This window comes from Gorilla gorilla, chromosome 7, assembly GCF_029281585.2.
Source record: "Gorilla gorilla gorilla isolate KB3781 chromosome 7, NHGRI_mGorGor1-v2.1_pri, whole genome shotgun sequence".
In the NCBI taxonomy this organism is placed as follows: Eukaryota; Metazoa; Chordata; class Mammalia; order Primates; family Hominidae; genus Gorilla; species Gorilla gorilla.
The window spans coordinates 21,995,512-22,020,022 of record NC_073231.2 but is presented as its reverse complement, the minus strand read 5'-3'; the positions used below and the strand labels follow the sequence as shown (position 1 = coordinate 22,020,022).

Here is a 24,511-nt window from a genome sequence, read left to right as displayed (position 1 = left end):
CCTTGAAGTCCTGGGCTCAAGTGATCCTCCTGTCTCAGCCTCCTAAGCAACTAAGACTACAGGTACATGCCACTGCACCCAACTATTTTTTTTTAATTTTAAATTTTTGTAGAGATGGAGTCTTTCTTTGTTGCCTAGGCTGGTGTTGAACTCTTGACCTCCAGTGATCCTTCCACCTCGGCCTCCCAAAGTGCTGAGATAATAGGTATAAGCCACCATACCTGGCCCCTGAATTTTTAGTTCTACTTCTTTACATCATTTTTTAGTGGTGATTCTAGAGATTGCAGTATACATCCTTAATTTTAGTACAATCTGCTTAAAGTTAATATTACATCATTACATGTAAAATATGTCTTGCAACTGCATAATTTTATTTGCCCAATTTTTGTGCTATTTTATCATGTATATTACATCTGCTTATTTTGTAAACTTTACAAAACAGTGTGATAATTTTTACTTTAACCCTTCATATGTCCTTTAAATAAGAGAAGAAAAAATGTACCCATTTATATATATCCATATGTTTACCATTTCTGGTGGTCTTTATTCATTCTTGCAGATCCAAGTTACCATCTGCTATTATTTCCTTTGTCACCTTAAGAATCTTCCATAGTATTTCTTGTAGTGTGTGTTGGTTGGTGATTCATTCTCTCACTTTCATTATTTGAGAATGTGTTTACTTCTCTTTCGTTTTTTTTTTTCTTTCTTTTTTGAGATGGAGTCTGGCTCTGTCGCCCAGGCTGGAGTGCAGTGGCATGATCTCGGCTCACTGCAAGCTCCACCTCCTGGGTTCATGCCATTCTCCTGCCTCTGCCTCCCGAGTAGCAGGGACTGCAGGCGCCCGCCACCACGCCCGGCTAATTTTTTTTGTATTTTTAGTAGAGACGGGGTTTCACTGTGGTCTCAATCTCCTGACCTCATGATCCGCCGGCCTTGGACTCCCAAAGTGCTGGGATTACAGGCATGAGCCACTGCGACCGGCCCTTCTCTTTCATTTTTGAGGGACATTTTCATTGGATGTGGAATTGGATGGACAGTCTTTTCTTTCAGCACCTGAGAGATGTAATTCCATTGTCTCCTGGAATCTATTATTTCTCTTGACTTGTCAAAATTTGATTAATCAGTCCCCTTTTTCTCATGTGTAGTTTACCTATGGACATTTTCAAGATTTTGTTTGTCTTTTTTAAAAAATTATTTTACTATGATGTATCTAGGCATAATTTTTGGTATTTTTCTTTCTGCTTATGTTTGTTGAACTTCTTAGATCTGTACAATTATATTTTCACCAAATTTTGGGAAATTTTTGGCCACAATGTTTCAAATATTTTTCTTTTATTATTATTTTTTTCGAGACACAGTCTTGCTTTATCACCGCGGCTGGAGTGCAGTGGCATGATCTTGGTTCACTGCAACCTCTGTCTCCCGGGTTCAACTGATTCTCCTGCCTCAGCCTCCTGGGTAGCTGGGATTACAGGTGTGTGCCACCATGCCCAGTTAATTTTTCTATTTTTAGTGGAGATGGGGTTTCACCATCTTGGCCAGGCTAGTCTTGAACTCCTGACCTCAGGTGATCCACCCACCTCGGCCTCCCAAAGTGCTGGGATTACAAGCATGAGCCACCACACCTGGCTGATTTTTCAAATATTTTTCTGCCCCGTTTTCTACCTCCTCTCTTTCTGGGACTCTAAGTATATCTGTGTTCATATGTTTGTTGTTTCTTCATAGATCCTTTACTCACTTTTCTCAATTTCTTTTTCTTCTCTGTTTTTCAGATTAGAGATTTCTGTTGATCTTTTTTTTTTTAATTCACTAATCTTTTCTTTTACTGTTTCCAATCTGCTGTTAAGCCCATTTTAAAGACTTAGTTATTATATTTTTTCATTCTAGAATTTACTTTGGTTCTTTCTATTTTTCCACTGATATTATCTTTTAAGATCTTAAATATATTTAAAACAGTTTTAAAAAGATCTTTTCTGTTAATTCCAACATCTGAGACATATTGGGATAGATTTCTATTGATTGAATTTTTCTTGACTCTGGGTCAAGAGATATGCTGTTTCTTTGCATGCATGTCTAGTAAGTTTTGATTGCATCTGGTGCATTTGATGATACATTTTACATACTCTTGATTTTCTTATTTTTTGGCTGAGTGTTGAGTTTTGTTTTAGCAGGCAGTTACCTAGCTGGACTCAAACCCCAAATTTTTTCTCCCTTGTTAAGGCATTAGCTGAAATCTCTACTCAGTTTTTCAGCCTCCTGGTTGGGTTCCTTGGAGTCTCCTACACAACACACAGTTCAGAGATCTGCAGGAATGTGTGTAGAGAGTTTACACATGGATTTAGAGGCTCCCATATCTGTGGCTACCATCTTTCTGAAATTTCTCTCCTCATAATCCAGCTATACTGGCAGTCCCAAATTCTGTCCTTTAACTCTTCAAGCAATTAAAATTGTGGTTTTAGCTTCAGTTCTAGCTTCTTTCTACCACAAGGTCTGGGGAGTATCCTCAACTGAAAAACCATATATAGTTCCCTTCTTTAAAGGATTCCGTTCTTATTTCTGCCTGCTTCTAGACACCCTCCAGTGCCTTCAGATAGACATTATTTACATTTTTTTCACAGTATATAATTTTGATCTGCAGGAGATCTAGTTTGATGCCAGCTACCCTACCATTACCAAAAGTGGAACTCCAGTTGACTACTTTTTTTTACTTAAAGATAATGTGATCTTTTTTTTTTTTTTTTTGAGACAGAGTCTCGCACTGTTGCTCGGACTGGAGTGCAATGGCGTATTCTCAGCTCACTGCAAGTTCAAGTGATTCTTCTGCCTCAGCCTCCTGAGTAGCTGGGAGTACAGGTGACTGCCACCACACTCAGCTAATTTTTTTTGTATTTTCAGTAGAGACGGGGGTTTCACTGTGTTGGCCAGGCTGGTCTGGAACTCCTGACCTCCTGATCCACCCACCTCGGCCTCCCAAAGTGCTGGGATTACAGGCATGAGCCACCGCGCCTGGCTGATAATCTGATCTTTTAATCGTTGGCATGTGTGAAGCAGAGAATGAGAAGGAGGGCTTACCTAGAACCTCAGGTGATTACACTGAAATAATTTAGATAATTTAGTCACAATTCTTGAATGATTAGCTCATGGTACGTTAAGGACAATGTTTTTAAGTAAAATAATTTATTGTAGTTCTTAAGGGAAATGTAGTAATAGGGAAAAATAAATGATATTTCAAGGTTAATTGCTATTTCATATCGCCATAGTAAGAAAATTGATATGTGGAGTCTAAATAATAAAATAACCAATTAGGCTGGGTGCAGTGGCTCACATCTGTAATCCCAACAGTTTGGGAGGCCAAGGCGGACAGATTACCTGAGGTCAGGAGTTCAAGACCAGCCTCGCCAACAAGGTGAACCCCGTTTCTACTAAGAATACAAAAATTAGCCAGGCATGGTGGTGCTGCCTGTAATCCCAGCTATTGGAGAAGCTGAGGCAGGAGAATCACTTGAGCCTGGGAGGCAGAGGTTGCAGTGAGCCAAGACCACGCTATTGCACTCCAGTCTGGGCAACAGAGCAAGACTCTATCTCAAAAACATAAAACAAAATAAAATAAAATAAAAAATTAAAAATAAAAAATAACAAAAGGTTTTATATAAATTACAAATAATTAGGGCAGAGACTACATTGTATGCTTTGTTTTATACATCATATAATGGACTTTTTAGAGTATCTATACATGCTACATATAGGAAGAAATAGGTCTGAAAATTCTTCAGGTGACAAAGAAAATAATAACAGATGGTAACTTGGATCTACAAGAATGAATCAGGACACCTGAAATAGAAAATATGTGGATAAATATAAATGACTTTTTTTCTTCTCTTTATTTAAAGGACATATGAAGGGTTAAAGTAAAAAGTAAAGTACATATGAAAAGAAATAGTTTCTTTTTAGTAAATACTTTTAGATTAGTTATAAAAACAGTAAATGACTATCATGTATTTCATTGTATTTTTTCATAACAATAATTGGCCTCTCTTATAAATTTACCACATCAAATGTATAACTGACATGTCTGATATATCAGATTGCACTCTTTCATTTGAATCTGCTTTATGGAAGAGAAGACATACATACTTGAACAAAGGGAATTCTCACTGGATAAATCTCAAATTGGATAAATCTGTGAAAACCATCCAATTAAAAGGGCACTGAGGCTGCTTGAACATATTCTATAAATTGTAAACTCGAGTTTAAAACAGCTTTAAGTAATTCTTGATAAACGGCCTTTTTATTAAATAAAATGATTTAGTTCTTTCTTCAAAGAAAGCAAAAATACACCTGAAACCTTTAGCTTCAGGCCACTCCAAAAGCTCCACTCCTCGTTGGTTGCATAACTTCATTTTAAAGCAATTAAAATCGTGTCCGGTAAAAACATGCATAGTTGCCGTCTTTACTATTTTCATATTCTTCTGAATAGATCAGTTACAGCTCAGAACAAGTGTCATTTGAGAACTTGATTGACAGTGACAGCACTGACTAGATTAAACAATAAAGATCTAAGTTCTAGTACTCTCTTATTGAAATAAAAAGAAGGAAGTATATTTGCCAGTCACAGGTCTAAATATCTTTCAAACCTATTAAACTTCCTGAAAGCGTTTCCTAAGGACAACTCAGGAATCAATATAAAGTAGCAGAGTGGCTGCTTTGTTTGCCTTCCAGAAAGCACTGTAGAAAATAAATATTTAATGGTAGACAAACCAATATGCTGAGCGTAAGACATAATAATGGCTTGAGACAGTAGACCGAAGTATTTTGTTACATTGAGAGATCAAGTGAATTACAATTATTCTAATGATAAAACTTTTTAAGTCTTTGCTTTATGGTTATTGTCCTTGAACCTCATCACATGCATGTAGATACTACAGACTCATAATTATCCACTCTGGATCCATGAACCTAAGGTTGAATTTTACTTTCTTTTTCCTGGTTTATCGTTTTTACCTAGAGTACAACATAGAAGACACGTCAACAGTCTAATATGTTTTTTAAAGGTCATTCACCTTGGTTTCTGTACTAAAGATAAGGCATAGTCAGATCAGGCACCAGCTAAGAAGTCTGGGAACAGTTGACCTAACGAAGGTTTGGAATCAATTTCATTGAGAAAATTTCCTCATTTAAAAGCAGTGAATTTGTTAGTTCACTTCCTGAGAAATGCAATGGATGCAAAGGAATTCTTTTATTCCTTCAGGGTTTTAACCTTTTTCTGTGCTTGATTTTCTAGAAACTTTAGGATTACTGGAGCCCAGTGGTTGTGTCTGTACAAATTATTGAGTAAGGGAATGAAGACGGACAGGACTCTGTGTGTGTGTAGAGGGGGAGGGAGGCGGCTATGAAAAGTCTCTCTTTTTAAATAACAGAACATGTTTACTACATCATTATTCCTTCTCAAAATATTTTTTAGAGCAGTTTTAGGATCACAGCAAGATTGAGAGGAAGATACAGAGATTTCCAACATATCTCTCCCCTCATATATACATAGCTCCCCCGTTATCAACATGCCTTCATTATTACATCTATCTCACTAAACAAAATTCTTTTTTCAGTATGCATCTATTTTCTCTTTCAAACTCTTTATTCAATAATTCATTGTTTTGATTTCCTGGAATCCTCTTGAGATTTTCAGTTTTTTCCTTTTTTTTCACACTGGAGAAATGAATGGAGATGTAGACATGAGATGTAAGGACCAGAATTTGGAGGTCAATTAAAGCAATTAGCAAATAGAAATCATCTAAGCTATTAAGACTGATGCTGTCATATATATATACATATATATTATATATGTATATATGTGTGTAGATATATACATATACATATATGTACACATATAAACATATATGTACATATATACATATATAATATACGTATATTATATGTTATATAATATAACATATAATATACGTATATTATATGTTATATATGTTATATATACGTATATGTTATGTATACATATGTATATACATATATAATATTCATTATGTATATTATATAACATATATAATATTCATTATGTATATTATATAATATATATAATATTCATTATGTATATTATATAACATACATAATATTCATTATGTATATTATATATATGTGTATATATATGAGACAAACCAGTAAATATATATATATACATATATACACATACATATATATATATATATATATATATATATATATAATACCTGGAAAAAGAAATATAAATGTCTGGGTCTTACTCAGTAGCCCAGACTAGAGTGCAGTGGTGTGATCATGGCTCACTGCAGCCTCAACCTCAGTCGATCCTCCTGCCTCAGCCTCCCACGTAGCTGAGACTACAGGCTTGTGCCACCATACCTGGCTAATTTTGTTTGTATTTTTTGCAGAGACAGGGTTTCACCATGTTGCCCAGGCTTGTCTGGAACTACTGGACTCAAGCAATTCACCTGCCTTGGCCTCCCAAAGTGCTGGGATTACAGATGTGAGCCACTGCACCTGGCCTACATTTATATATGTCTATATAATTGTATAAAGTGATCATGGGTTCAAGTTGTTTACTTCACCTTGTTTCACATAAACATATCTATGTATTACATCCTCCATTTCCTTGTCATTTTAATTTGTATATGGTAATACACCATGGTTTACTTAAACATGTTAATACTATTGGGCATTTGAACTGAAGCTAATTTTCCCCATTATAGGTAAGGCTGCAATGAAAATTGCTTTATAAGTTAGTTTTCCTTTCTCAGGGGAAGGAATGGGTAATAAGTCAAAGAGCATGTTATAGATTACCCCCCAGAAATATGTAACCATTTTACATTTCTACCATTAACATACAAAATATACGTCTGCCTTCCTCCCAAAGACTTGTCCAGGTTCAGTTTTACAAGCTAAAAAATGTCTTCTAGGCTGGGCGCAGTGGTTCAAGCCTGTAATCCTAGCAGTTTCAGAGGCTGAGGAGGGTGGATCACCTGAGGTCAGGAGTTTGAGACCAGCCTGGACAACATGGTGAAACCCCATCTCTACTAAAAATACAAAAACAGGCCGGGTGTGGTGGCAGGTGCCTCTAAACCCAGCTACTTGGGAGGCTGAGGCAAGAAAATCGCTTGAACCCGGGAGGCAGAGGTTGCAGTGAGCCAAGATCGCATCATTGCACTCCAGCCTGGGTGACAGAGCGAGGCTCCGTCTCAAAAAAAATAATAATAAAATAAAAAATAAAAAATGTCGTCCAGTTTAATGCATCTGTACGAGAGTCTTCATGTGAGTTTAATTAACCTTTATTTTCATTTTTTAATAAAACTGTGATTTTTAAAAATACAATGATGTAGTCTAAATGTTCCTAACTGCAAACTGTCCATTCATCAAGTGGAAAGTGGTTATCAACTTACATAATCATTTATTTTTTCATATATTTTGGGAGAAAGCTATTACCACGTTATATTTGTAATATATCTATTCTATACTAGAAAGTTTTCTTTATAGCATTTTTATTTTACATTTTGTCGCATGAAAGTTAAAAAATTTAAATCTGTTCAATTAATCACCCCTGCTTCTGGTAACAACCTTTGTTTTCTGCAGTGACTAGAAATGCATGTTCTCCAGGTTGGGCAACATAGTGAGACTGTGTCTCCACAAACAATTAAGAAACTAGCAAGGCATGGTGACGCATGCCTGTAGTCACAGGTACTTGGGAGGCTGAGATGGGAGGATTGCTTGACCCCGGGGGACTGAGGTTGCAGTGAGCCATGATCACACCACTGCAATCCAACGTGGGCAACAGAGTGAGACACTGTCTCAAAAAAGAAAATAAAAATGCATGTTCTTTTTCTCATATGAAATAGATAAACCACTTCCGTTTTTTAAAAAGTGCTTTTACTTTTTGATACAGCTGGAATTTATTATACTGTTTGTTTCCATGTATTTACGTATCTAACATGATTTTTTCCCAGCCTGTTAGCCAACTATTTGGAAGACAATTTATTATGTGGTTTTCCCTTGCCCTATAGGTTGGATTCTTTTTTCCAACTGTAATAACCCAAGACCATAAGATTTTGATCATTGTTGCAGTGTGTTCAGTTTTCCAAGTTTGCTGAGTTCATCCTTATTCCCAATGAAAATGTTTTGATAATGTCATCCATTTATTTTTCACTATTGGTTCTCACAGGAATTTATAACTGCAATAAATTTATATATTAAACATTTTTAATTGATGTCTTATTTAATCTCTCTAAAAAAGAATGTAGCATAGTTATTTAGGTATGTTTAGCTTTTTTTCCATTAGAATTTAATCAACTTATTTTTCTTCAACTTTTAAGTTCTGAATACCTGTGCAGGATGTGCACGTTTGTTATATAAGTAAATGTGTGCCGTGGTAGTTTGCTACACAGACCTGCATAGATCAACCCATCCCTTAGGTATTAAGCCCAGCATCCATTAGCTATTCTTCCTGATGTTCTCTCTCCCACCATCCCACCTTCTTGGAGAGGCCCGTGTGTGTTGTTACCGTCCATGTGTCTATGTGTTCTCGTGGTTCAGCTCCCTCTTATAAGTGAGAACTTGCGGTGACTGGCTTTCTGTTCCTGTGTTAGTTTGCTGAGGATAATGGCTTCCACCTCCATTCATGCCCCTGCAAAGGACATGTTCTCATTCCTTTTTATGGCTGCATAGTACTCCATGGTGTATATATACCACATTCCCTTTATCCAGTCTATTGTTGATGGGCGTCCAGGTTGATTCTATGTCTTTGCTATCGTGAATAGTGCCACAATGAACATATGTGTACACGTATCTTTTTATTTATTTATTTTTACACATGCACGTATCTTTGTAAAAGAATAATTTCTATTCCTTTGGGTATATACCCAATAATAGGATTGCTGAATCAAATGATATTTCTGCCTTTAAGTCTTTGAGGAATCACCACACTGTCTTCCACAATGGTTGAACTAATTTACACTCCCACCAACAGTGTAAAAGCCTTCCTATTTCTCCACATCCTCTCCAGCATCTGTTGTTTTTTGACTTTTTAATAATAGCCATTCTGACTGGTGTGAGATGGTGTCTCATTGCGGTTTTGATTTGCATTTCTCTAATAATCAATATGTTGAGCTTTTTTTCTTATGTTTGTTGGCTGCATGTACGTCTTCTGAGAAGTGTCTGTTCATGTCCTTTGCACACTTTTTAATGTGATTGTTCATTTTTTTCTTGTAAATTGTTTAAATTCCTCGTAGACTCTGGACATTAGACCCTGTCAGATGAATAGATTGCAAAATTTTTCTCCCATTCCGTAGGTTGTCTGTTCACTCTGATGACAGTTTCTTTTTCTGTGTAGAAGCACTTTAGTTTAATTAGATACTGTTTGTCAGTTTTTGCTTTTGTTGCAATTGCTTTTGGCATCTTTGTCAGGAAATCTTTGTCCCTTCAATCAATTTTTTTAAGAAACACATCTGTTTCAAGTTAATTTTATTGCTAGGTTATTTAATGTATTATTGATACAGTAAATTCTGTCTTCTAGTTGTGTGTAACTATTTTTTGTTTGATTCTGCTGACATTTTAAGTATGCAACCATGTAACATGTAAAACACACTTAAATCTTTCTACATTCTCTGTTTAGTGATAGTGGTCGTAGAAGTACCCTCTGTATGTTTCTGTTTTTTAAGTAAATTGGCTCAAGTGTTTCTGACTTGTATTTCTTCATTAAGAGTTTTTTTTTCCTTTTTTTTTTTAGACGGAGTTTTGCTCTGTCACCAGGCTGGAGTGCAGTGGTGCCATCTTGGCTTACTGCAACCTCTGCCTCCCGGGTTTCAGTGATTCCCCTGCCTCAGCCTCCTGAGTAGCTGGGACTACAGGTGTGCACCATCATGCCCGGCTAATTTTTTGTATTTTAGTAGAGACGGGGTTTCATCATGTTGGCCAGGATGGTCTCGATTTCCTGACCTCGTGATCTGCCCACCTTGGCCTCCCAAAGTGTTGGGATTACTGCCGTGAGCCATCACACCTGGCCAAAAGATTTTTTTAACAACATATTATACAATTCATTCTGGTTCTTTTCATTAAAAATTATCTTTATTTTTAAAGTTATATATTATTTTTGAACTATACATCTGGGGTTGAAAGACAAAAGTAAATCAAATGTAGAACTCCAAAGAGCTGAGTTATAAGAAGGCAGTGTATTTGGTGGTTCAAGGTCAGACTGACCTGGATTTCAATCCTAATCCTGTTATTTATTAGCTTCGTGACACTGGGCATATTTATAACTAGACTGGGTTTCAACTTCATCACTTATAAAATGAATATAATAGTATCTACCTGCTGGGCACATGGCACATGACTATAGTCCCAGCTACTCAGAAGGCCAAGGTGGGAGGATCACATGAGTCCAGGGCTTTGAGGCCAGCAGCAGCCTGGGCAACATAGCAATACCTGTCTCTTAAAAAAGAAAAAGAAGAAGAATGCAATAATAATATCTACCTAATAGAATTGTTATGAATATTTAAACAATTAATACATGTAAAGTGTAAAATGACTAAAATCGTGCATGGTACATAATCAAGGTTTGGTATTATTTTTATAATCATCATAATTAATCTTAATATCTCATAATTTTAATCAAGAAATCTTTGAATCCATGATAAATATTGATGTGGTTAGGCTTTTGTGTCCCCACCTAAATCTCATCTTGAATTGTCATCCCCAGGTGTTAAGGGAAGAACCTGGTGGGAGGTGATCGGCTCATGGAGGTGGTTTCCTCCAAGCTGTTCTCATGAGAGTGAGTGAGCTCTCATGAGATATGATGGCATTTCCCCTGGTTGCACTTACTTCTCTCTTGCCTGCCGCCATGTAAGACATGCCTGCTTCCCCTTCCACCATGACTGTAGGTTTCCTGAGGCCTCCACAGCCATGCAGAACTGTGAGTTAATTAAACCTCTTTCCTTTATAAATTACCTAGTCTCAGGTAGTATCTTTACAGTAGTTTTGACAAACACTAAAGGACTTCACGAGGTTCATTAGTGCTGACTCAGGTGCCTCTACTCTGTTGCACTTTAACTGATTCCTATTCCATCAGGGAGATTAAGTTTCTCACAATTCCATGTTGAATGAGCATAGGACTCAGGAAGACCTGAAGATTCTACTTCAGAAGATGGGGGTGATTATTAGATTAAATCAAATGAAATAATATATGTGGAAGCTACTAGCAAAATATCTGGCACATAGATCTCAAATAAAAGCTGGTTGCCTTCTGCTCTTTTTTCCTCTCTATGGCACCCTCTTAGCATTCACAGGGACTTCTGCCAACCTGTTTGAGCATTTCATGCTTGGTGCTGTCCAGGAGTACTCACCATACATAGCTGGTGGCTACCAAGATCTATTTGATGGTGTTTGGACTCAAAACACACCCCCAAAATAAAGGCCTCCAAAATAGTCTTAGAAGTAAAATTTTTTTTTCTAATTTTCTCATGTCTTCTTGTCTAAGACTAAGACTGGTCTAAGACTAAGGTCCCTTTCTGCTTCAAGGCTTGCCATAGAAACTAGAATCCCTCTTCCCCAAGGTGGGTCATACAAATGAGAACCTCTTTGCCCCAAAGCCAGCCATAAAAAACCTGAAAATATTACTCTAATTTTCCCTGCACCTTTCTGTGTAAAACCTGGTCATAAAAAAATTATCTGAGCTACCTTATTTAATTATAGGCCATACGATCCCCATTCTAGAGAGGGTCCTGCCCTACGTGCAAAAGAAAAAAATACATACTCAGAGAGACACATGGGCTGATACGGGCTGGCTGTGTCCTCACCCGTATCTCACCTTGAATTGTAATAATCCCCATGTGTCAAGAGTGGGGCCAGGTTGAGATAATTGAATCATGGGGGCAGTTTCCCCATAATGTTTTTGTGGTAGTGAATAAAACTCGGTTTTATAAATGGGAGTTCCCCTGCACAACCTCTCTTGCCTGCTGCCATGTAAGACATGCCTTTGCTTCTCTTTTGCCTTCTGCCATGATTGTGAGGCCTCCCCAGCCATGTGAAACTGTGAGTCCATTAAACCTCTTTCCTTACAAATTTCCCAGTCTCGGGTATGTTTTTATTAGCAGCATGAGAACAGACTAATACACAGGCCTTACTGTCTAAGCTTACTGTTTAACCCAGGCCTTCCTGGGTTTCCCTACTTTGTCTATTAACATTAGATCGGACCCTTTTTGTCCAGTTATATTTCTACATGGTTGTCCATACTTTATTGAACCTAAACATAAAAATAATTTCCAGGCTGGGTTCGAGGACTCATGCCTATAATCCCAGCACTTCAGGAGGCTGAGGTGGGGGAATCCTTTGAGCCCAGGAACTCGAGACCAGCCTGGGCAACATAGCTAGACCCTGTCTCTACCAAAAATAAAATAATCAGTAGGTTGTTCATTCCTGTGGTCCCAGCTACTTGGGAGGCTGAGGTGGGAAAATCCCTTGAGTCCAGGAGGTCGAGGCTGCAGTGAGTTGTGATTGCACCACTGCACTCCAGTCTGGGTGACAGAAAGACCCTGTCTCAAACAAAAACAAACAAAAAAAGATAATTTTCTCTATATCTTTGGGTCTTTATTCTAAAGGCTGTCATGTACACGTTAATAAAATTTATATACCTTTACTCCAATTAATCTGACTTTTATGAGTTGATTTTTAAGCAAATCTTCAGAGGACAAAGGGGATATTTTCCTTGTACTCTTACAATGGTCACCTGTATCCGGGGGTCATCATTTTTTAACCTTAAAATTCTGCCGCAAATATAGACAAAGGACAAAAGATAAAATAAAAAACCTGTGGAGAACATCTATAACAAAATTAGGTGATGAAGTGTCTCCACGAACCCTAGAACATAAGGAATTGAGGAAAGTCATAGACAGATACAAGGGCTAGGTGGTATCAGCAACTGTATAATAGAAAGTGGAGGGAAGTCATAAGACACTGATAAATCTGATAATCTCAAAACAGCAAGCAGGCAATTGCTGGAAAGCTTGGAGGTTCCACTTGGGAACAGCAGCTGAAACTGGAAAAAGTTTTGCACACTCCAAAGTCAGGGGAATGCAAAGTGTCTGACGGGCACAATGAATGTTCAAAACTAACCACCCAAATTTCCACTCCTGGACAAGCACTGCACAGAGAAGAAACTTCTTGGAAAAGAATGCTTATTGTACGGAACTGGGACGATAGAGACCAAGGAAAGACGGGGTCCAGATGAAAGCAAGGAAAGAAAACAGAGTCTGACCATCTCAGAAAATAAGCCGCGATTGCCGGGCGTGGTGGCTCATGCCTGTAATCCCAGCACTTTGGGAGGCTGAGGTGGGCGGATCACAAGGTCAGGAGATCGAGACCATCCTGGCTAACACAGGTGAAACCCCGTTTCCACTAAAAATACAAAAAATTAGCCGGGCGTGGTGGCGGGCACTTGTAGTCCCAGCTACTCAGGAGGCTGAGGCAGAATGGCGTGAACCTGGGAGGCAGAGCTTGCAGTGAGCCGAGATCACGCCACTGCATTCCAGCCTGGGCGACAGAGCGAGATCCGTCAAAAAAAAAAAAAAAAAAAAAAAAAGTAAGCCCCCATAGTTTTAACCACCACACAAATACAACAAAAAAAGAGAGCAATCAGGTTGTGAAATTGGAAATGCTTTCCCAAATCCTACCTCCTCCTGAAAGTTTAAGAAAATTATTTCATATTTTTTTAAATGAGCAAAAAAATACCAAGATTAAATCTCATACAAAATTACTGTCAGGAAAAAAGAGAAGAAACTGAAAAACATCCCTACAGACAATGCCAAAGATGCTAAAAAGACATACCTACAGAACAGATGCAAACCATTACTTATTATTTCAATGTGTGCTAGAAGGCATTAAAGAAATCATCCAAGATATGAAAAAAAAGGAAAATGAGAATTGGGAAATATCAGAAATGAGGTGATAGATATACTTAGGAAAAAGATGTAGAAACAATAGTCAAAAACAGAGACTAGGCCAAGGAAAAAGACGTAGAAACAATAGTCAAAAACGGACACTAGGCCAAGGAAAAAGACGTAGAAACACTAGTCAAAAACAGAGACTAGGCTGGGTGCAGTGGCTCATGCCTGTAACCCCAGCACTTTGAGAGGCTGAGGCGGGAGGATCCTCTGAACCCAGCAGTTCAAGAACCCAATAGTTCAAGACCAGCCTAAGCAACAAGTGAGACCCCATCTCTTTAAAAAAAAAAAAAACTAAAAAACTAAACTGAAAGTAATGGAAGAATAAATAAACACAGAGAATACCTTAAGAAGAGAAGATGAAAGAGAAAAAAATTTTTTTAATTGAAGGAAAGTAATAAAAAGGGCTTGAGAGAAAGAAACAAACTTAGAGACAGGCAAAAAAGATATACAAAAATATGTTTAACAAGAGTTTCTCAAGAAGAAAAACCAAAGCAAGGCACAGAAGGACTACCAAAAAACTATAATCAAGAACATTTTCTTCAAATTAACAATATATGTATTTGAAGCTACATAGTGAAAGGTTATACTACATACCTGGAAAAATTGACCCAAGACTAGTAACACCAAAACTTATTATAATGAAATTAGTAGTTAAAAAAATATATTTTTCAAGACAGTGTCTCTCTCTGACCCCCAGGCTGAAGTGCAGTGGTGTGATCACAGCTCACTGCAGCCTTGACCTCCTGAGCTCAAGTGATCATCCCACCAAAATTACACATTTTAAAGGGGAAAAAATTATTTTGGGCTTCCAGGCAAAAAAAAATCCACTTATAAAGGAAAAAAAATCAGATTTGCCATCAAATTTTTTTAACAGCAATGATTTAGATAGAAGAAAAATGGAGTAACATATTTAACATATTCAATGAAACAAAATGTGACTCAGTAGCTTTCCAAGATAAAGGCAGCATACAAAATGTAATCACTGTGCAAAAATTCAGGGAATATTGTTTCCATGAGCACTTCCTGAAGCATCTACTTGACAAAAACTTTCATAAGACAACCACATGTGGTGTATCACATTTACTGACCTGTATGTGTTAAACCATCCCTGCGTTCCTGCTACGAAACCAACTTGATCATGGTGTATTATCTTTTTGATATACTATTGTATTTGGTTAGCTAGTATTTTGTTGAGAATCCTTTTGTTGAGGATTTTTTGCACCTACATTCATCAGGGATATTGGTCTGTAGTTTTCTTTTTTTGTTATGTCCGTTCCTGGGTTTGGTATTAGGGTAATACTGGCTTTATTCTATCTTTTGGAATAGTTTCAATAGCATTGGTACCAGTTCTTCTTTGAATGTCTGATAGAATTCAGCTGTGAATCCATCTGGTCCTCGATGATTTTTTCTTGGCAATTTTTCTTATTACTGTTTCAGCCTCACTACTTGTTATTGTTCTGCTCAGTTTCTGATTTATTTTTATTTCTGGTTTAATATAGGAGGGTTGTATATTTCCAGGAATTCATCCATCTCCTCTAGGTTTTCTAGTTTGTCCACATAAAGGTGTTCATAGTAACCTTGAATAATCTTTTGTCTTGGAAGACAAAATGGGGTGCAGGAGGGTTGGTTTTGGCCTAAACTGTTTCAGCTCAGATCATCAGGCATTAGTTAGATTTTCATAAGGAGCATGTTACCTAGATCCCTTGTATGTGCAGTTGACAATAGGGTTCACACTCCTATGAGAATGTAATGCCACCATTGATCTGACTAGAGTTGGAGCCCAGGTGGTAATGCTTGCTTGATGCCGCTCACCTCCAGCTGTGTGGCCGGGTGCCTGACAGGCCAAAGACCAGTGGCAGTCCGCAGTCCCGGGGTTGGGGACCTCTGATCTAAAGAACTAATTCTATAAAAGAGAAACTGAGATCAAGTTAGGTCAAATCAATGAAAACATATCTAGGTGTCAAAGCTAAGTCTTCTAAATCCAATTTGCGTCCTCAGTTCTGGAGGGATAATGATATTTTTGTGTTTTATTCTCTATTTAAGATTTGCAGATAATCAGTTGGCAAATTAGTGAAGAGTCACCATAATTTTGTAGGTACTTGATATGGTTTGGCTCTGTGTCCCCACACAATTCCATCTTGAATTGTCATCCCCACGTGTTGAGCGGGGGATGGTGGGAGGTGATTGGGTCATGGGGGCAGTTTCCCTCATGCTGTTCTCGTGATAGTGACGGAGTTCTGACAAGATCTGATAGCTTAAAAATGGCAGTTTCCCCTGCCCTCTCTGTCTCTTCTGCCGCCTTGTAAAGAAGGTACCTGCTTCTCCTTTGCCTTCTGCCATAACTGTTAAGTTTCCTGAGGCCTCCCCAGCCATGCAGAACTCTGAGTCAATGAAAACTCTTTCCTTTATAAATTACCCAGCCTCAGGCAGTTCTTTATAGCAGTGTGAAAACGGACTAATACAGTCCTCAAAAAGAGATCAGAAGTATACTTACCCAAAATAGATCAATCTTTGGTAGTGTTAAGTGTCCATCCTGGATTTCTCAGTGTTCTAGATGCCTAAAAGTAAGATTGTCTTACTTTTAGGTAACCAATCAGGCATTAATTTACAATGTTGGCATAATGCAATGTGGTTTAGGAATAGTCTGTGCTCACTCTACAGAGAAAAGAACAAGGCTAATATTTTCAGTGGCCCTTTCCTGAATTGCCAGCCCATGTTTAGAAGCATGATTATATTTTGAGGAATGATTATGTGACAGCATGAGGGCTAATGCCTGCTGTTCATTTAGTTTATGGTTCTCTTCCTACATTATTATGATTTGCAAACATTTGTTAGAACATGGAGCGCTTTGGCCTGCTTGACTGCATCCCTTTTGAAAATGGGGAGGATTTCAGAGCCAATCAAGAATCAGGAACTATGAATCAAGGCCAAAAATTGCAAAAGGAATGAACTGGAGATCAGTTAGTACATCAGGCCTGGATGTGGCCTGGTGTCAGCACAGACAGACTGAACCCACAAGGCTTCCTGACTCTTTGCACTCTTTTTAGGTGATCACTGGGCGCAATCAACAGGGCCCAAGGGGGAACAGAGCAAATTGGAAGGCTGCTGGCAGTGGAAGCTCTCTTAGGGCTTTTATTTGGTCAAGAGAACAAGGCCAGGGGTATAAATTAAAAGCAAATTCAAAAGGTCTAAGTAAAAAAAAAAAAAAAGGTAAGTAGACTGTGGTAGTCTCAAAGGTATGAGGCCTCAAAGCCACAGACTTGTTATTAATATTTGTCATGAAGCAGTAAATACTTTGAAATTGAAAATATATCCCCTTTTTAAGGAAAGACTCAATCTGACTGGAGTAAAGCCTGACCAAGCCCAAATGTCACACAGTTATGAATCACTGTCAAGAGCGGATTATGCAGACGAGTAGTTTCTTTAGCCATGACATTTTAAGCAAAGTAAACATTTTCAAAGTGGTTGCATAACAAACTGGTGGTACTATATTTTTCTTAATTTCTTCCTAATATGAGGATGCCCACAGCAGAATTACAGGACAACTTGTTTGTGTGTGAACTAGAATAATTTTGGCATCATGTTTTAAGAACTGTTCCTTCTACACAGTCTATAAATGGAACAGGACTGTTGAAGATGCCTTCCATGGGATAGGGAGATGGAAGAGTTTTTCAAACTTCTGCAGGTCATTTTGATAAGAGGAAGCTATATTTCTTCATTTTTTCTACTGCTTTGAACTTGCAACAAAAAACTCCTTTCTTGAGATACTTAAAAATCTTCAGATTTTGCCATAAGAACTTTTTTTTTTTTTTCTTTTGAGATGGAGTCTAGCTCTGTCGCCCAGGCTGGAGTGCAGTGGCATGATCTCAGCTCACTGCAAGCTCTGCCTCCCGGGTTCACGCCATTCTCCTCCCTTAGCTTCCCTAGTAGCTGGGACTACAGGTGCCCTCCACCATGCCCAGCTAATTTTTTGTATTTTTAGTAGAAATGGGGTTTCACCATGTTAGCCAGGATGGTCTTGATCTCCTGACCTCATGATCCACCTGCCTCAGCCTCCCAAAGTGCTGGGATGACAAGGTGTGAGCCACTGTGCCCGGCCAGCATAAGAACATTTCTATTCTGCTAGTCACCTTCTGGGGCATTAAGAAGACAGTCCAGGGCCAGGTGCAGTGGCTCATGCCTGTAATCCCAGCACTTTGGAAGGCCGAGGTGGGCAGATAACTTGAGCTAAGAAGTTGGCCACCAGCCTGAGCAACATGGTGAAATCCCATCTCTATAAAAAAATACAAAAAGTAGCTGGGCATGGTGGCACATGACCGCATTGCCTGCTACTTGGGAAGATCAACTGAGCCCAGGAGGTCGAGGCTGTGGTTGAGCCATCATGGCACCTCTGCACTCCAGCTTGGTTGACAGAGTGAGATCCTGTCCCAATAAAATAAAAAAGAAGGCCAGGCGCAGTGGCTCACACTTGGAATCTCAGCACTTTGGGAGGCTGAGGCAGGTGCATCATGAGGTCAGGAGTTCGAGACCAGCCTGGCCAACACAGTAAAACCCTGTCTCTACTGAAAATACAAAAATTAGCTGGGTGTGGTGGCGGGCGCCTGTAATCCCAGCTACCTGGGAGGCTGAAGCAGAAGAATCACTTGAACCTGGGTGGGAGAGGTTGCAGTGAGCCGAGATCGTGCCACTGCACTCCGGCCTGGGTGACAGAGCTAGATACCGTCTCAAAAGAAAAAAAAAAAAAAAGAAAGAAAGAAAAGAAAAGAAAAAAGAGGAGAGTCCAGTTGGGTCTTCAAGTCCACTGAGAAAAAAAATAGATAATCAAGAACCTGGGAGTTATTGGTAAATAAATCAGGGCCATTTACTGCTCTCACGTTCTCTCTTTCTTGTTATGTAGCCATTGCTACAGCTGGTCAGTTTGGGTATCTTACCACACATGTCTCACCATCTTTGGACACAAGAATTAAAAGTCATAGGCCGGGCATGGCGGCTCACGCCTGTAATCCCAGCACTTTGGGAGGCCAAGGCGGGTAGATTACCTGAGGGTGGGAGTTCGAGACCAGCCTGACCAACATGGAGAAACTCAATCTCTACTAAAAATACAAAATAGCTGGGCATGGTGGTGCATGCCTGTAGTCCCAGTTATTTGGGAGGCTGAGGCAGGAGAATTGCTTGAACCTGGGAGGTAGAGGTTGTGGTGAGCCGAGATCGCGCCATTGCCCTCCAGTCTGGGCAACAAGAGCGAAACTCTGTCACAAAAAAAAAAAAAAAAAAAATCATATGACTATGTGTAATATACACATTCTCTTCACAAAAACAAAGAAAAGGTCATCGAAAGTATCACAAAATTCCAGCATTCTGGGACTTTGCCAGAGATTACCGCAACTTCTGACAATGCTTCAGCACCTGTCTAATGAGTGCTCACTAGAAAATTTCTGGAATGTTGTATAAAGCAACTGTGTTTACCTCTGCGGTAAGGGATTTGTGGAGATGTTCACGTTTTACCATGAGCATATTTGACTTTCAGAAGTATATCTGAAGAAGCTGCCGTCTTTACACACTTCTATTTACAGCCAATCCTTGATCTCATTATGCTGTTATAAGACCGGTCCCTGTCTGGGTGAGTAACTTCCTCAAGTTGAGTTTTATTACAATACTTTTGTTTTTTTGGCCAGGCACAGTGGCTCACGCCTGTAATCCCAGCACTTTGGGAGGCCAAGTCTGGAGAAATGCTTGAGCCCAGGAGTTCAAGACCACGATGGGCAACATAGTGAGACCCCATCTCTATTAAAAAAAAAAAGAAGAAGAAGAAAACAACTTCGTTTTATTCACAGTCACTATGAAAAATAGCCACATGAAGTTCCTTATGGTATTTTAATAGTATATTGTCATTTTCCATTTTGTAGTCTTGAATTGAAAATGAGTGACAAAAATTTTTCTTAAAATTCAGTGCTAGGAAAAGTTTTTCTTCCTTTGAGAAACTATCAGCCTCTTTTGAAAATGACAATTATGTAAGCGGTTGGGGTACCTGGGTCTCAAGAAGCTCAGTGTTTTAATTTGTTGCTCAATAGTATGTTTACTATTACCTGTATGCTTTTCCGGGAATACCATTTTATACTAAAAATACTTACACTTTGAAATATTTATTTTTAAAATGTACTGTTCCTGTCTTTTAAAGATGTTCAACTCCCTTCTCAGTGAGATGGTGCCATAAGGAAACATAAATAAAGAAAAAGGTACCCGGATTGGGAACAAAGGCAATGACTCAATGGAGTTCCCCTTGAGAATTAAGGCCTGGAATACTTTTTTCATTTCTGATTGAATGCAACTTTGGGAAAGTTAGCTGTAAGCCCTACCCAAGGGAGATGTCACTGCTAATCAAATTGCAAGGAATTTACAATTTGCTAATTCATCGTTTTCACCACACTCGTGTTAGAGTTTTATGTACCAAAGTTGTCTTTTTTAGACAAACTAGAGAAGAAATAGGGTCAAAAGCATCTATTGAACATTTTTTTTTTTTGAGACAGAGTTTCGCTCTTGTTGCCCAGGCTGGAGTGCAATGGCGAGATCTCTGCTTACCGCAACCTCCGCCTCCCAGGTTCAAGCGATTCTCCCGCCTCATCCTCCCTAGTAGCTGGGATTACAGGCATGCCCCACCACGCCCCCGCTAATTTTTGTATTTTTAGTAGAGACGGGGTTTCTCCACGTTGGTCAGGCTGCTGTCGAACTCTGAACCTCAGGTGATACACCCACCTCGGCACCATGCCTGGCCAATCATTTATTTTATCTATAAGTGAAATTCGTTCACAGAGAAACTTAGTCATTCCTGATGGCAAAACTTCATGTGGTAAAACATTTTAAAATATTAGAATGGGTTCTGTTATTTATATGGCTCCAAATCCAAAAAAAGTACAAACTTGTATTTAGTAACAAATTTCCCTTGTAATGCTGCCATTTAACTATCCAACTCCCATCTCAAGACACAACCAATGTTATCTGCTTCTGGTATATCTCTCCAGATATTTTATGGGTTTTTGTTTTGTTTTCTTCTGACACAGGGTCTTGCTCTGTCACCAGCTTGCAATGCAGTGGCACAATCATGGCTCACAATGGCCTCAACCTCTTGGACTCAAACCATCCTCCCACCTCAGCCTCCAGAGTAGCTGGGACTATAAGCGCATGTCACCATGCCCAGCTAATTTTTGTATTTTTTATACAGACAGGGTCTAAGTTACCCTGGCAGGTCTCAAACTCTTGGGTTCAAATTATCCTCCCCCTTAGACTTCCCAAATAGCTGGGATTAAAGGTGGAAGCCACCATGCCTGGTGGCTTATGCTTAGTTTATGCTTATACAAACATATCTATATATGTATCTATACAAGTTTGTATAATTTCCTCCTTTTTAGTAGAAATTGTAGCATACTATTAGGTAATTGTTTTGTGTTAAAAAATGCACATGACATAGATTGAAGATCATCTCATAAAAGTACAAAGAACTTTCTCATTCTTTTTAAAAGCTTTCATAGGATTTCATTTTATGCCTGTATCATGACTTATCAGTCCTTTACTAAAGAATATTTGTATTTGAAATATATCTTATTATAAACAATGCTGAAATAAACAAGGTTGTAGATACATACCATTTCTCCTGTGTGTTGTAAGATAAACTCTTTTTTTTTTTTTTTTGAGACAGAGTCGTGGTGCGTTGCCCAGGCTGCAGTGCAGTGTCACAATCTCGGCTCACTGCAAACTTCGCTTTCCAGGTTCAAGGGATTCTCCTGCCTCAGCCTCCCAAGTAGCTGGGATTACAGGCGCCTGCTATCATGTCTGGCTAATTTTTGTATTTTTAGTTGAGACAGGGTTTCACCATGTTGGCCAGGCTGGTCTCGAACTCCTGACCTCAGGTGATCTGCCCGCCTCGGCCTCCCCAAGTGCTGGGATTGCAGGCATGAGTCACTGTGCCACCACGCAGGGCCAAGATAAACTCTTATATGTATAGTTGCAATATCGTTAGGTATCCTGACCTTCCCCCTGCGGAGGTCATTATAATTTACATTTACATTTTCATTGTGACTGCTAGTCTACACTTCTACCAACACTGTGATTATCAAACTTTCTAATCTTTGACAATCTGATAAGTGAAAAAATGGTTTCTCAATACAGTTGCAATTTGCATTTTCTCATGGAGGAAAAAAAATTGAGCCACCTTTTTTTTTTTTTTTTAGAATAAAGAGCCACAAAGTTCTGTGAGTTATTATTTTATCCTTAATATTGCTCCTGGAGTCTGTAGCAGGTCAGCATCAGAGTTCAGAGATCAGGAACATGGCAACATGCCCAGAACCAAGATGAAAAGAAAAGCCAATAGGCCCCATTTCATGAATATTTGCCTTGAGGAGTCCCTGAAGATGTCCCTAGAAGTTAACTTCTGTTTTTATGTGGAGACAATTAGAGGCTAAGTTTCAGATTCCCCAATACCTGCATAAGTAGCTCTAATTACTTAGCAGAGCATTGTATTTTTCCCCCTTCAAACCACCTGACACAAAAATGAAGTAAAACAGGTTCTATATTTATAGATATAACTAAGCCATACAATAGGATTGTGGGGTTTAGACCAAATCATCTAGGTCACATCAGGGTTATAAAGATTAAATGATATGTTTCACACAAGAACTATTCTGCTTAGGGATGGAGGCTTGTTGCTAATTAGCAAAATTGCCTCGTGACTTGCGGAAACTATGTCAGCGTTTTGTTTTGTTTTTGTGTGCTTTTTCAGAGGGAGACTCATCTGGTGGTGTTAAATACTATATCTATTTAAAATTAATCACCTGCCTTTCCTAACAACACGGATCATGCTAGTTGCATCTATCTTTACAACAGGGATTTCTGAAGCAAATGAGAGGTGTCATTATGTAATGGAATTAAAAAAGAAGATTAGGAGTTAGGCTGGCTGGGTTTGCACTAGCCCTCACTGGCTGTGTGACCTTGTGCTAGTCACTTGACCTTTCTGAGCTTCAATTCCTCATTTGAATAATGGAGATAATCTGACCTATATACCCCTGGGTTTTGTAGTCAGGAAATAATGGATCATTGTACATATGAAAAGTCTTTACAACTATCAGTGACAAGACATCTGTCAGTTATTCTAATATTCATGGTATAGAAAACTGTGAAATACAGAGTCCTTACGTCTATTCTCCAAAAAAGTTCACTTCACTTTAAAAGCTTTTAGCAAACCACAATCCAGGTAATTAAAAAGGAAATATTAAAATTTTGTTCTCAGGTTGTCTGACATTTCATGGTTCAGCAATGTGACATCTCTCATAGGCAGAATAGCATCTTCGGACAAGTTTTCTATTAAAAATATGCTTTATAGAAGAAAATATTTTATGGACCTAAGACAGCTGTGGATGAAATTTGCTCAGTTTAGCAAACAGCAAGGACTATGTTTGTGTTTAGAGAAAAGTAGGTCGAGCCTAGTTTATCTCCCTGGGGTTCTAGACTCCTTTCCACGTTGTATCTCAAGCTCTAACAGCTGGAAAGCTACTTTCTTTAACCTTTAATACACACTTGCTAGTAAACTTGCTAGAAGCATGAAGATAATACAGACTGCGAATCAGCCCTTCTAAGAGACAGTCACGACTCCTTCCTTGCAAGCTTCCGTCCTGATAATTCTGCAACCTTCCCACCTTCTATACGCCCCGCGGTGCGAGGCCCCTCGGCCTGCAGGTGGCCAGAGGCAAGCAGGAGTCAGATCCCCCACCTACCGCGGCCCGGCCTGGGCCCCAGCGCTGGGTGCGGCGGAACCCCGGGCTCCTGCGGGGACGAGCGTAGTCCCAGGACGCGCGGTGCAGCCAGGTGCGCCGGCGGCAGTGGCAGCCGCGGAGCCCCGCGTCGCACGTGGCAACAGGTGCAGCGCTGTCCCGGGCGGGCGCCGCGGGGCGTGGGGCGCGTCCGCACTTACCCCGGGAGCGCGCGGAGCGTCGGGATTGGGACCCGAGAGCGCGAGCGGAGGGCGGGAGCGGCCAAGCGGAGTCCAACGCCCCGAGGTACGGCCTCGCACGTCATTGAGGTTCCCCGAGGGCCGTCCCCTGGGACGGCGGCTGGCCTTGGTCTCCCGCAGCGAGTTGCTGGAGGGGAGCCTTCGGAAGGAGCCGCCCCGGGTTGGGGCGGGAGGCCCGAGTTCGGCTATTTACAAGTTTCCCGAACTCCCCGCCCTGCTCCACCCCCGGGCGGCCCCGGAGGCGGGGAGGCGGGGAGGCCGGGGCTCCGGGTCCCGCCTGGTAGCCGCCGCAGGCGTGGGGTGGTGCCGCGCCGCGCGCCCCCAGGTGCAGACGCCGCCCCCGAGACCTCCGGGGCGGGTTCGCGGCGACCCCGCCAGTGGTGCAAAGGGCGCCAGCCCTCCCCGCCTCTGCGTCTTTGCTCCCGGAGCGCTTGAAGGAGCTGCGGGTAAGTGCGCGCTGGAATCTGTTCCCGCTGCCCCGCGGCCGGGGTGGGGAGGGGACAGGCGAGCGCGCCGCTCAGGGTGACGGGACCGGTCC

The 24,511-nt window shown here is 39.9% G+C and overlaps 1 protein-coding gene and 1 long non-coding RNA gene across 5 annotated transcripts in view; one reads left to right on the top strand and one right to left on the bottom strand.

Annotated features, from left to right (window-relative positions):
* Positions 1 to 1,908: 1,908 nt before the first annotated feature.
* On the bottom strand, positions 1,909 to 24,217 carry LOC134759065 (uncharacterized). The gene is made up of 3 exons (XR_010134925.1): positions 23,935 to 24,217; positions 15,786 to 16,531; positions 1,909 to 5,703 (listed from the first exon to the last, which is right to left on the bottom strand). It is a non-coding gene; the product is annotated as an uncharacterized lncRNA (long non-coding RNA).
* Positions 21,665 to 24,511, top strand: part of MTUS1 (microtubule associated scaffold protein 1) — a 161,371-nt gene continuing 158,524 nt past the window's right edge. For 2 of the 4 annotated variants that reach the window (XM_055348840.2, XM_055348836.2), the window contains exon 1: positions 21,665 to 24,019. The gene's annotated coding sequence lies outside the window, so the exon portion shown is untranslated. Of the gene's footprint in view, positions 24,020 to 24,189; positions 24,420 to 24,511 lie in introns of those variants that run through there. The other 2 variants (XM_055348833.2, XM_055348841.2) reach the window with 2 other exon arrangements.